The sequence below is a fragment of the Typopeltis vanoorti genome, chromosome 9 (assembly GCF_054136105.1).
Source record: "Typopeltis vanoorti isolate ZY-2024b chromosome 9, IOZ_Tvanoo_1.0, whole genome shotgun sequence".
Taxonomy (NCBI): Eukaryota; Metazoa; Arthropoda; class Arachnida; order Uropygi; family Thelyphonidae; genus Typopeltis; species Typopeltis vanoorti.
Genome location: NC_143557.1, coordinates 19,618,465 through 19,633,235, shown reverse-complemented (window position 1 = coordinate 19,633,235; position 14,771 = coordinate 19,618,465). Strand labels below are relative to the sequence as shown.

The 14,771-nt window shown below is 36.0% G+C and overlaps 1 protein-coding gene across 4 annotated transcripts in view; it reads left to right on the top strand.

Annotated features, from left to right (window-relative positions):
* The window catches only part of LOC150102911 (DNA-directed RNA polymerase III subunit RPC5-like), a 459,314-nt gene that overhangs the window by 149,531 nt on the left and 295,012 nt on the right, over nt 1-14,771 (top strand). The gene's annotated exons all lie outside the window — the stretch shown is intronic.

Here is a 14,771-nt window from a genome sequence, read left to right as displayed (position 1 = left end):
TATTTTTTATTGGAATTCGTTTATGTTTATAAGGGAGATTGCTTTGCATCGCAGTGTCACTCTCATTGTTTGTATGGTTCATTATAATTTTGTTCATAGTTAGATGAAAGGATAGAGAGAAGGTAGTCTCTTGGACATCCATACAGAATGCATCTGTCATTAATATACATAAAGGGCAGTAATTCCTGTAGACCCACAGCAGCCCTTACACCTTGTATTAAGTATCACCTTGTGATTTGTTACTTTTGGTACTAAAGATAGGCAAGTGAGTGTGAGAATGAACAAAAAAATAATTTTTTGCTCATTCTCACATTCACTTACCTCATTAGTACCTGCACACATTACTCAAACCTGTTTTTTTCCCTTAATAGTCTTAATTTCCCTGATTTTGCATTGCCAGTTTCACTCTATTCAGCAGTACTTTTTCCAAATGCCATGCAACGAATCTATTGAAATGTATACCAACCACCTTACATAAGTCTTTTTTGCAATCATGATCATCCTCTTTTTTGAACTCTGCTCTCTCTCCCTCTCTCTCTCTCTCTTTTACTGTGGAATTAGACTATCTTTATTCTCTTCTCTTTTGCTACTTTCTTTCAGTAGCTATTTCATATCATACCTCATTAAGTGGGAATAGTTTCCCTGTATTAGTGGATGAATTTCCTTTTAAAGAATACTAAATTGAAAATGGGGATTAGACTGTAGATAGAATTACAGAGTTTTCGTAAAGTAACAGCGAATATTTAAAATATGTAACAGTGTTCTTGTTCTGGTTAAATGTTCTAAATAAGAAAGAAGATGAATTTCTTTATATTCAAGGATAGCATTAGAGTTTCTAGAAGAGAATGGAACGTTAAGAATGCCTTACTGTGTTGGTTTTGAGTGAACAAAAGGAAACTGCATATTTGAAAGAGGCATTAAAAAGAGAAATATTGTTTTATTCACCAAGTGCAGGAAAGAGATAGGATTCTCACTGAAGTGCATGTTTTAGTAAGAAAAATTAGGTATAAGTTATCTAAATTGGAAATGATTTATTGTTGCAAAACAGTAAATCAAGAAAAAAAATGCCTATCAGTTTTAAAGGAGTTAATTGTGACTGTTGTTTCTGCTCATATGAAGTCTTGTGGTTTTAAAGAGAGGAAATTGAATTTAATTTTGTTCAGATATTTATGTTTGTTGTGAACTTACTGTCTAAGCCCTTTTAGACAGTAAGTTCAATTTATTAAGACCAGTCTTGTCATGCCGGCTTGGTGTTTCTTGATGTTTCTACAGAAACACCAAGCCGGCATGACATAGCCTTCACTTTTCCCCATGAGCTCTGAAGACAATGCACTGTCGAAATGGCTCGCATCCCGTTCTCTCACCCCTGATCTTTTCCCAAATATCTTTCTCCTTCTCCAAAAATTTCTATGTTCACTCCCATTCCAAAGTATTCTCTGCACACCCCTAATTTTTTAAAAAATATGAAAAAATCTGGGTTTTTCAAGGATGGAAAAATAAGAACACTGTGGTAAACATAAGAAGTTAAAGAAGTGGTCCTGGAAAAAAGACAGCATACTGAAAGTTCCTAGCAAATAAGTTGGGAGAGCCCTAATTTAAAGAAGCCTCTAATATTCTTATCAACTACTCTAATCTTAACAATAATGATGGCCATAAAAACTCTCAAGAATATGGATGCACATTCAATACGTAACTTCTGTTTCAAGTTCTCCAGCAGTCCCCTACTTCCAGGACTCAAATTATACAGCCACATAGGAACAGCTATTTCAGTTGTACATCTTTCAACATCTCTGCTGATATCCCATCAGCCACTATTGCCGAATTCTTATTCAGTTTATGCAATAAGTCAAGTACCTCCTCCTCATACACCTGAGTTTTTTCTTCCATTGTTGAAGTAGTAGTAAGCTCAATGTTGCATACACAAGATGGATAGTGTTTAGCAGAATGAGCACTTTTTAGTTGAGCAATCTCTTCTGCTTCTTTCACCTGCATACCATCTGCATTCAGTAGTGTTGTTGTTTCTCATTTATTCATTCTTTCTTTTACTTACAGTGTAATGGTATATTTGGAATTATCTTTAGCTTGAACATGTTTCTTTTCATACTCACACTTAGCTTTCTGTGTAATAATTGCAACTCTTCTGGCCTTATAATTTGGTTCTCCGAAAGATGTGCCAAGGCTGTACAAATGAAAAATCAAGCATACTACAACGCTAAAATTAAGAACATCATCCTCCTTCAATGTTTATACTGAAGTCCAAAATAGATGCAATAAACCTATCAATGCTTCCATGACAGAATTTAAATGGGCAAAAAGCAGGAAACTTGCAGCCATGCCATATGGTCTCTTGTCAATGCAGTTGGTCGCAACTTTTGCTATGCACTATTCCCACCCCTCTCATACCCAGATGGCCCTATTGCCTCATCACCCACAGAAAAAGCTAATTTCCTGGCTTGACACATTGACTCCAATGCACACATAACTGACAATGGTAAATGCCCCCACCAATCATTCCAACTGTCCAACATATAATGCTCCCTATATCCTTTTGCCAGAAAGAGATCAGAAACCGATTGTCTAAATTAGACACAAAAAAAGTCTCCTGGCCCTGATTGCATTCCTCCAATTGTCCTGAAGGTCTGTGCACCAGAACTGATTCCTATCCAATGCCACCTGTACATACTCTCTTACTCCACTGGTATCTATCCCAAACCCTGGAAATTGGCATAATATTTAACCTATTCCTAAGAAGGGCAACAAATCACTGCCATCTAACTACCGACATATCTCACTCACCTCAGTCCTATCTAAAGTGATGGAGAAAACCATTAATTCTCAACTCCTACACTACCTTGAAGGTACCCAGCTATTAAGTGACCACCAGTATGGATTCTGTCGCTGCTGATCAACAGGAGATCTACTCTCATATATCTCTCACCCATCTCTGGACATTCACCATGGAGAAATTTAGTGAATCTCTAAGTGGTTGCAGTTGATATCTCTAAAGCTTTTGACTGGGTCTGGCACAAAGGCTTACTAAGCAAACACTTATCATTTAGACAGTCCTGCAGTTGGATTGCCAACTTTCTGTCTGGATGCACACTGTCTGTGATGGTAGACGGTTCCTTATCCTCTCACCATCCAACTAATGCTGGGGTTCCACAAGGTTCTATTCTCTCACCAACCCTCTTCCTTCTGTATATCAATGATCTACTTGAGTTGATTCACCTCCAACCCAATACACAGTTTTGCAGATCATAGCACATTGCACTCTTCCCTTTCATTTGACAAACTTTACCCAACTCACTTCAACCTATGAAACATCAACCACCACTGCCCTCAATTCTGTCTAAGCCATCCTCCAATGGGGCTTAAATAACCTCGTCAACTTCGATGTCAGTAAAACCCAGTTCTATCTTATTTCTCAGACAAAAGAACCATTTTCCCCATTATTATTTTTGATAACACTCACATTTTCAGACAAGATGACATTTCTCTTCTTGGAATTACCCTGACATCAGGCATCTCCTGGCACAAACACATCACAACCATTGCGTCCTCAACTTCCAAAAAACTAGGATTTGTCTTTCGCTCAAGACGTTACTTCACCTCTAAACAGCTGTTAACCTTATACAAATCACAAATTCACCCAGCTATTGAATACTGCTGTCACATTTGGAGTTGGGCTCTTAAAAGCTCCCTCAAAATTGCTTGACTCAATTCAGAGGAGAGCAATCAAGACTTATTAATGACCCATCTCTTACCAACTCACTCTCCTCACTTTCGCATAGACTTATGGTCTCTGCACTATGTGTATTCTATAAATATTCCCATGGCAAATGTTCATCTGAAATAGCATCAATCATTTCCCCACTCGATACTAAGCCCATTGGAACATGTACAGCTGCTGCCCAACATTCTTCAATAGTACACCTTGAAACGCACAGTACAAGTTTCTTTTCCTCCTCAAATACATCAGTCTTCCCCCTGGTGTATTTCCCAAGGAATACAATATACAGGGTTTTACTTACCAACTCACCAAATCTCTTACCATCTCACTCCCTCCACTTTCGCACAGACTTATGGTCTCTGCGCTATGTGTATTCTATAAATATTCCCATGGCAAATGTTCATCTGAAATAGCATCAATTATTCCCCCACTCAGTACTAAGCCCATTGGAACATGTACAGCTGCTTTCCAACCTCCTTTCACAGTACACATTGAAACCCACAGAACAAGTTTCTTTTCCTCCACATTCATCCTTGCTACTGCTGTACTGTGGAACAGTCTTCCTGCTGATGTATTTCCCAAGGAATACAATATACAGCCTTTTATATCAAATGTAAACAAGTTTCTCCTTTCTCAACCCACTACTCATATACGATATCAATGTACTATAGGTTGATCAACCAACCTCGTGTGTGTTGGCCCAACATAATAATAATAATTTATAATTAAAAGAAGCTTCCCTTGCAGAAGGGGAAAAAAAGTATGATTGTATGTCTCTGATCAGGGTCAATTGGATTGTGTCACACAACGTTGCTCAGCAAGATTTTCTTTGGATTTCAAGAGAATTCAGATATTTAAAGAAGATTCACTAAATTCGAAGGAATTATACCATGATATATTTGAGAATCAGTTGATGAGATGTAATTTGTTGAATTTATTTAACAGGAGCTGAAGTGGAAATTTATTTTGAAGGTTTATGAGTTGGTTTTGAGAATATATGAATCCTTGGAGGAGAATACATAATAATAATAATAATAATAATATACATACCCTGTTAATGGAATGCATGTGAGGTTACCATAATGTTATGCATTATAGTGAGTTACACTATCCAGCCTGGTTTTTATCTTTATGGATATCTCATCATTGGTATCTAGTCCCTTATGGTGATAGTCATATTTCACATATACAGAAATCAAAAAAAGGAATATTAACATGTTATCACTGTAGTTTAAATTCTAGATAGTTGTAGCATGTTACATTAATTAGCCCACAAAAGTTTGCATGTGAAGTACAGGGTGGCCATAAATTAACTTTCCCTCTTTGGAGGTATCTGTAGCTAAAAACTAATACACTGAATGAGACCACATTTTATATTAAGACTTTCGAAGGCATGGGGGAGACAAATTCCACGAAAAAAAGATTTAGTACCAAAACTCGCCGATAGGGAAATTTTGGCGTTCAGAGCCGAAAGCAGTCATAATTTTCATAAATCCATAACTTTTATGCAGGATGGAGCATGGCCACACATTGAATGTTCAGTACAGTGCCTTTTATGCCAGCATTTCAGTAATGAGAGGGTTATCAGTCAGTTCTTTCCGACTGCATGGCCACCTCGATCCCCGGACATCACTCCATTTGACTTTTGGCTGTGGGAGTATTTGAAATCCATTGTGTATGTTGGTGGCATTCCCAACTTGCATGTCTTGAAAGAGAACATAAAACGGGCTGTTATAAACATCCAATCCAACTCCTTACGCTCAGCTGTAGGATGTGTCGCACACCGGATGCAATTTTTTGTACACAAGAAAGGTCAGCACATTGAAAATCGTGAATGTGGTTCAGGGGACCCTGATTCTGATGAATAAAACATTATTTCCTGTGAGTTCAATTGCTACATTAATTTCTATGTCTCTCGCAAGTTGTTGTTTTAGTTTAAATATTATTATTCTTATTATCATTGTAACGCGCCACATATCCAGCTGGAATGAGTGATGTGGCTGTCGCTTGCACTGTCGAAATGTTATTATTCCATTTTATCTGCCTTTAATGTAACTATCTGCTTGTTTTCGGCTCCTCCAGTGCCAAAATTTTCCCTATCGGCGACTGTTGGTACTAAATCTTTTTTTCGCGGAAATCATTTCCCCATGCCTTTAAAAGTCTCAACATAAAATTTGGTCTAATTCCGTTTATTGGTTTTAGCTACAGATGCCTCCAAAGAGGGAAAGTTATTTTATGGCCACCCTGTACTTTCATAACAAGTCCCATATAATATTGTGATATCCCATTTTGCTACTTATGAGAAGTCATATTTCTCATATACAAGACAGCTCCCAACTTGTCTGCAGGTCTGAGTCTGATTCATAATGCCTCAATAAAAAAAAAACTACTCTGGATAGTTGCTCTCACCATAATGTATGACATGACATATGTCCTGTAAAGTGGGTGTACTGTGCATTTTGAGATACATAGAGGAGTATATACAAGTAGTTTAGCTATAAAGATAATTCACACACAGACTGTTTACTCATGGTAGGATAAAATGTGGATAAACAAAAATATGATCTCTTGTCATGTCTAATATATATTGAGGTGTAATTAATATACACATACTATTTAGTATGAATGATACTAAATTTATGGAGACAGAAACATGTGTTGGAGTAATTACTTATAATTAAAAATAACACTTGATGTTTTGACCTCTATATCGAGATCATTATCAGGAAAGCATACATATACACAGGACACAAGCTACATAAAAGTAAGACAAATCTAAATCGAACAAAACATCACCTAATAGACAGGAAAAACATAAGCATAGGAACATGGAATGTAAGAACTCTTCACCAGGAAGGAGCATTGGAAATATTACTGCATGAATTAGACAACTACCAATGGGAAGTGATTGGACTCTGTGAAACCAGATGGACTGGAAAACGAGAATTCCACCATGGACAGTAGAAAATCTTAACTTCGGGCAGGGAGGACAACAAACACCAAGAAGGAGTAGCACTTATATTAAAACCAAAGGCTCAAAACTCTATTGTCCTACAATCCTATCTAACCTAGGATAATTAAAGCAAGATTTAAAACATCAATCGGATCATTAACTATTATTCTAGTATACTCACCAACTTCGACATCATCAGAAGAAGACATTGAGGAGTTCTATATAGATTTGCAAAAAGCAGTACAGCAAACATCAAGTCAGGATCTCCTAATTGTAAATGCAAAAGTAGGCAAAGACTGGGATACCTAGCCAAGAGTAATCGGAAAGTTCAAGTATGGAGAAAGCAATGAACGTGGTGAAAGACTGCTAAACTTCTGCTCAAATAATAGACTAACAATAACCAACACACTCTATAAACATCTAAAACCCCCAAAGAAAATGGACATGGATATCACCAGACAGACAAACAAACCAAGAATATGATAGACTATATTATTGTAAACTAAAGATGGAAATCAAGTATCCTAAACTGCAGATCCTTCTCTGCAGATTGTGGATCAGACCATAAGCTAGTATTAGCAAACCTAAGAATAAAGTTAAAATCTGGAAGCACTTTTAGAGTCAAAAGGAGACTTAATGTAAAAAAACTACAAGACAACAATATTCTAAGAAAATATCAACTAGAACTAGATAAAAACATGGAGGAACTACCAAAACAGAATATAAACATCGAAGAACATTGGTACAAATTAAAGGAAATGATATTAAATTCGGCAGAAAAAAACAATAGGTTACACAGAAAGAGAAAGTAAAAAGGATTGGATCTCGAATGAAGTAAAAAGGTTAAGCGATCAAAGGAAAAGCATGAAACTATAACAGAAATAAATATAATAGATTAACAAGAGAAATTAGAAAACTAGTTAAAAGAGACAAGAATAACTGGTTAGAAGAAAAATGCAAAATGGCAGAAAAGCTATCAAAAGAAAATAACCTTCATGGATTATATAAACAAATAGACCAAATTAGTAAGACACAGACAACAAAAATTATAATGATCAAAAACAAAGAGGGACAACTAATTGAAAGTAAAACATAAAGAATGGCCAGATGGGAAGAATACTTCAAAGATTTATATACTAAAAACAGCTCCCAGGATATTACGATTCCAGCCACTGAAATGGAAGAGGAAACATATATCTTTACCAAAGACATAATAGCACACAGCATAGAAAAACTCAAAACTAGGAAAGCACCTAGCATTGATCAAATACATACAGAATTCTTAAAAGCAGGAAAATAACAACTTTTGGAACCATTAAAAGCATTATTTGAATGGATCTACAAAAACGAAGCAGTGCCTACTGATTGGACCAAAACAGTCATAACTCCTATATACAAAAAAGGAGATAAAACAGAATGTAATAATTACAGAGGCATTAACCTCCTCTGTATTCCAAGTAAGGTTTTTATGAAAGTACTCCAAAAATAAATTAAGCCATATATAGAACTGGCACTAGGAGAAGAACAAGCCAGTTTCAAACCAGGGTGAAGCACAATTGATCAACTATTCACCTTAAGCCAGCTAATAGAAAAGACACTAGAGTACAACCAAAGTTGCTACATAGACTTTCATCAGGCATTTGATTCAATCTGCAGAAGAGAACTATGGAAGAATATGGAATTCCCAACAAAACCATAAGAATAATAAAGAATCTGTATGAGAAATCTGAAAGTGCAGTACGAATGGAGGACACCTTACTGTCACCAGACCTGTTCAATCTTACACTGGAAGAAGCAACCAATAAGGCCTTAAACAATGAAGACTCCAGAATCAAAATATATGGGAAAAATGTGAGAAATTTAAAATTTGCAGACAACATTGCATTACTTGCAAGCACAGAAGAAAATCTACAGCAAATTTCTGTTAAAATAAAGGAGTGTATAAAATCTGGATTAAACATAAATATAGACAAAACAAAAATTATGCAAATAGAAAAAAGAAGCACCAATCTGAAAATTGAAATTGATAGTAAGAATCTAGAGCAGGTAGAAAACTTCACCTACCTTGGAGGAGTTATTGAGTACGATGGTGAAATTATAAAAGATATAAACAGACGAATCAGTGAAGCATCCCAAACTTTTGGACGACTTAATAAAATATGGAAGTCAAGAGACATCAAACAAGTAAGAAAAGTAAGAATCTATGAAACAATGGTCCTCCCAATACTCCTCTATGGAAGTGAATGCTGGAATCTCCAAAAGGCTGAAGAGAAAAAAATTATTAGTTACTGAAATGGGTTGGCTAAGAAGATTACTTGGAGTATCTCTGCTGGATCGACTAAGAAACGAAGACATAAGGAAACGACTAAAACAAGAAATAACAATAATAGACAAAATCCAAGAATGAAGACTGCAATGGTTTGGCCATGTGACCAGAATGGGAACAGAAAGACTACCATCTAAAGCCCTGAATACAACGATGGAAGTTAAAAGATCCAAAGGACATCCCAGAATTAGAGATAGACAAAATGAAAGAGGACCTGAAAACCAAATCACAACAAGTGACACCAAACTGAACAGAATTGTTCGGACTCTCCCGGGACAGACAGAAGTGGAAAGAGTTCATTTGGCCTCATCATCATCCACATAGATGATGGAAGAGAGAAGAAGAAGAAATCTAAATGCTTTGTTAATTGTTTACTCTAGCTGCCCTCAAGTGAAAAAAAAATTACAATAATAATAAATAAAAAATTATACACAAATATAAATTAACAAAATAAAATAATTTTTATACATATAAGTATAATAATACACAGATGATAAAAAAAAAAGTTTTATAGTGGAACTACATTAAACACATCTCTGCAGTCCTCTATGTTAAGGTTTTCTTGTGTTGGGGTTCTGCCATCGTGTTCTGGTTGCTATATAGGTTGCAGATGGGTCCTCCAGATTCTTGGAATTACTAATCCATCCACCCTTGTTGAGATTTGGATGATGTTTCAGCATCTCACAAGCTTCCTTGAACTTGTTTACAGACAAGATTTTGGTGCATTATAAGGATTTGGTGCCTTTTCAGTTGATTCTATGACATATTTGAAGTGCAGGGTCTGACAGGCCTATTTTACCATAGTGGAGGAATTTAATGTGGCATTCATGTTTGTCTTTTTTTATTGCAATGGTGTGCCCCGTTTCTCCTATGTAGGATAGGTTGCAGGTGCACTGAATTTTGTAAACCCCTCGATGGGCAAGGTAGGGAAGGGGATTTTTGGATGAGCTGAGTATCCTTTTAAATTTTGCAGGAGGTTTGAAGGTTGCCTTACTGTTGTGTTTATGTAATCTTTTTTTTTTTTTTTTTTGCTTTTAATGGTATTATTGTAGAGGATTTTGTGAACTTTTTTTTTTATTATAGGCATTTTTTATAAACATTTGGCTAATAATTTCACATTGTTTCTTCAGCGCTTGCTCACTGGAGGATCAAATTGTTAGGTCTCTGTGTTTGAAGGGGCTGATGATCCCTAGTTATTTGTTGAATAGTGGTATGAATTTTTGTGTATGTATTGGCTTGTGTGTGTGTAGATTTGCAGTAGATGTGAATGAAACTCAGCCTGATGGAAGACATGTGACAAGTGTGTTTACAAAAGGAAGAGAGTTATTGTTTCAATCTGTATGCTAAATTAGATACATTTGTGTTGTTTGTTCATGTGACTTAGGAATGTATTTTATGTTTCACAGCCGTGAGGCCAAATGGTAAAAATATTATCAATGTATCTGAGCCAGACATCGGATTTTGGGCTTTCTGTGTCCAGAGCTTGTTGCTCAAGTGTTCCATGTAGAAGTTACCTGTAAGGGGAAAGAGGGATGTGGCAAGCCCATGGCTGTTCCTTCTTTTTACAGGTAGAAATTATTTTGCTGCACAAAATACCCGGAGTGAAGTACATGGGCAAAGAGGGCTGTGATATCAGGTGGAAATATGTTCTGTATGAGAAGATTAGTATCATTGATTGGGACATTAGAGAAAAGGATAGTTATGTCAAAGCCAACTACCAGATTTTCATTGTTGAGTGTTATGTTTTAATTTTTTATGTAGAAAGGGGAATGGCCTACCAACTCCTTGAGTGTAGCTTCTAGTTTCGTGGCTAAGTGATAATTGGGGCTGTAGATTCCTTCCACTAATGGTCATAGCGGTGTGTTGTTTTGAGTATTTTAGACAGGCCATGAATTCTGGGAACATGGGCATAATGCAGTAATAGTTTTTTTGTTTTTAATTGTTTCTTCTTGCAGCATGACCACTGACTTAATTCTGTTGTTTTCTCTTTAATGCAGTTTGTAGGATTGTAATTAACCAATTGGTATGTGTTGTGGTTGGATACCAATTGGTTAATTTTTTTTCAGGATATGTTGTCTGATAAAGAATGATGGTAACATTGTCTGCCTTGGTAATAATGATCACTAGGGCTAATTGCAATTTAGTTGTTTATTAGAATTTAGTATATTGAATGTTTCCATCTGTATTTCATGAGCTATATTGGAGGGGAGAGATTTTAGACCTATTTCAATGTGGTATATGAAGTCTAGTTTGTTTACCGACCTTGGTGCTATATTGTAGTTTAAACCTTTTTGCAGAATTGAGAGTTCTCCATCATTAAGTTTATGGCTGGATGTGTTGATAACTTGGCCGTGGTCTTTTGGGTGGGTGGTTGCTTCTTACTTTGCTTGTTTGTTATTGGCTGCTCCTCTGGGCAAGGCTTCCAGATTGTTTCATTCTTTGGAACTTTGCTATTAGTTTTTCTTTGTTTTTACATAAGATATGCTTTGCAGAGTTGTCTGTGATCGTCTCTGGAATATCGTGATTTATATAACTCAACAGTTGGATAATTGTTAGTTTTCTGCAGGCCTCATGGATTTGTTCTCTCAACATGGATTTACAGCAGACCTTCAGCCCAACGGCCAAGAACACCTACTTAGCCCTCTAGAGGGCACCATCAGGACTTTTAGGAGAACAGTAGCTTCATCTCTTCATTCTCAGTTGCTGTGTTGTAGTGCCTACGTGCACGTGCCTTTTTTAGTAAGTTCCTTTTGAAGATGGCAACGTGACGTTGCAGAAATATTTATTAAAGTGTAATTTAATTTATATTCATATCTATGTTGTTCAATTCCTTAAGTGATTTAATAATAATAGAGCATTGTTAAAAAATCTTCAGTTACATTATCAAAATACTGAGCACAATCGGCGAGCAACATATCTACCTGGAAGATAACTATAATATGACTTATTGATCAGATGTCTGCTGCATTGCTCCCACCCAAAACTCCCCTCCAGAAAACAAGATATATAAACTCATGTCATTATATTTTTTTATTACAACAAGGCATTTAAACAAACAACAAAGGAGACAGCCCATTCCATAGTCCAGAATGTTTTGGTGATCTAGGAAAAGGCAAGAATATTTACAAAGTTGAGAAAGCATGTCTTGGACAAAGTCAAAGGCATAGAGATCCCAGGAATGACTTGCAGTTCCTGAAAGACATTTAACTGTACAAGGAAGTAAATAAAGCAATTTTTGCAAATGATGCACTTTCAAAATTCCTAGGTACCTTTCAGAGGAAGTGATCACATTTGCTCTTTTCAATAGCAGAGTTTCTTTTCAGATGAAGCAAAAAAAAAATGTTGCAGCTTTGAAGAAGTCTGAAGAAGACAGTTCAATGCAATCAGCTACATTTGCTACAGAAACCCAGCTGTTATCATTTCTGTGAAACTGGAAGACTTTGTGACATCAAAAACTCTGTAGTTCTTCTCAATTACTAGACTTTCTACTGATTCCTGAACAATAATGGAATATTTTTTAGTAAAAAAAAAGGCCATTCAAGGCATGACAGTTATCAGTGACATTGCAGAAAGAAGCATGGCCCTGAGGGATGTATACAACAACTGCACACCAACAATAAAGACTAGCAACATTCTTTTGTTGGCCATAAGTGAGTACAGGAAGAAGTATCTCGACTGCAAGAAAGTAACACTTCTAAAATAACAGCAACAAAATCAGTAAATTTAAGAATTTGTAAACATTTGAATAATATAGTTCCCTTTTGTCATTTTTGGTATAACTGAAGTTGATGTTTATATTGAAAAAATAAATGTAAAAAATTACTAATTAAATAAAAAATTCACTTTGGGTGCTAAAGTAGATTTTTAAAATAGAAAAAGAAAATTACATAATTTTATTGGGAGTCATATTAAAAACGACTTTCACAACCTCTAAATCATTGCAAATTTTAAGATTTTTTTTCCCCTTATTATTATTATTTGTGACACCTCCAAGGAGTTCGAAGACTCATCGCAAGAGGACACCGTGATGAGTCTTATTGCAGAAATGAGTAGGTGCCTTAAAAGAAATTGAAAACATTTAAAATTTGCTATTTTTAAGAAGTACCCTAGTGTGGCTCTCCTGTTGTTTGATAACATTTAACCCCACACCCAAGTACTGATTTAGGCATTCTTGACTGTGTAATTGATGCTTTGATATTCATCTCATAAACATCCATCTCAGAAATATTTATATGCAAGTTAAGCATGAAGTTGTGATTTAAATAATTTGTGGATTCCATTGTTTCCCTAGATTGACTTAAAGCTTCTGATGTTATTATCTGTTCATTGGACATCCACAGATCACTCCAATACTTGGTGATGTGCCACACCATTCCTCACCATGTAGTCCCAGTTGTATGCTTTCCTGGAGGCTTCAACTCTCAGAAGATCAGTCACTCCACACACACACACACACACACACACACACACACACACACACACACACACACACACACACACACACACACACACACACACACACACACACACACACACACACACAATCCATCTATCTCATTGATGGTCTACCCCTTGCTCTTTTTTCCAGGAACTTTACCTTCTATTACTGTTCTGAGAAGTCCTTCCATCCTTTCAATGTTTTCAAAATATTTTAACTTTCTTTTGTCAGTATCCTTTAAAGTTCTACTGATCGTTTCTAGCATCCATCCATTTGTCTGCCGTGCAGTGTATGATACTTCAACAGCCTTCTGTAACACCACATCTCAAAAGCTGCTATCCTTTTCTTATCTGACTTCTTTAGGTTCTGAGTGTTACCTCCATAAATCACTGTTGGAAAAACAACTGCATCCAAAATCCTCAACTTTTTTCCTGTGGATCCATCCTTCCAGATTTTAGGCAAGTCTTTGACTATTGTTTTAGCCATTCTTAATATTCTTCTGAAAGCAATTCTTCACATTAAAAATGGAGCCCAGGTGCTCAAACTTGCTGACTTCCTCAATTCTTTCTCCATTAAGGTACACTTGTTTCTCAAGAGCTTCCCTGTCTGTATTATTTCCTTTGAGAATTATAATCTTTGTCTTGCTAGAATTGAGCTGAAGTTTTCTGTTATTACTGATCACATTAACTTTATTGAGAATTTTTCCTAGTTTTTCCTTGTCATTACAGATGAGTATGGTATCATCAGCATTCTTCAGATTACTGATCAATCTACCACCTATCCTAATTCCTGTCTTGAGCTCATCTAATGCTTCACACATAATGTTCTCAGCATAGATACTGAGAACATTATATCCAACCTGAAGCCAATCAGTTAATCCAACATCTGTTCTTACTGTGACTTCTTGCTTCCTGTACAAGTTAGCTATTTACCTGATTGTGTTGAGGAAAACCCATTACAGTGGAACCTCGGTCATCAAACATAATTCGTTCCTAAAGACTGTTTGCAAACCGATTTGTTTGAAAGTTGAATCCATTTTCCCATAAGAATTAATGTAAAATGGATTAATCTGTTCCCGAGTCCCAGATGATTGCTTATTTAAACCTTTATAACAGTACTTCATGCATAAAACCATATACAAAAACAATGGAAATGCATAAAATCTTACACAAAAAGAATAAACACAATAAATAGATAAAATATAGATGTAAATTTAACTTCACTTTACCTGTACGGAGGAGAGTTGATGGCATAAGTGGAAGGTGGTGAGGAAGGGGAGTCTCCTTCCATAAAAACATCAGGTAACTGTCCTGGAATTTTTTCT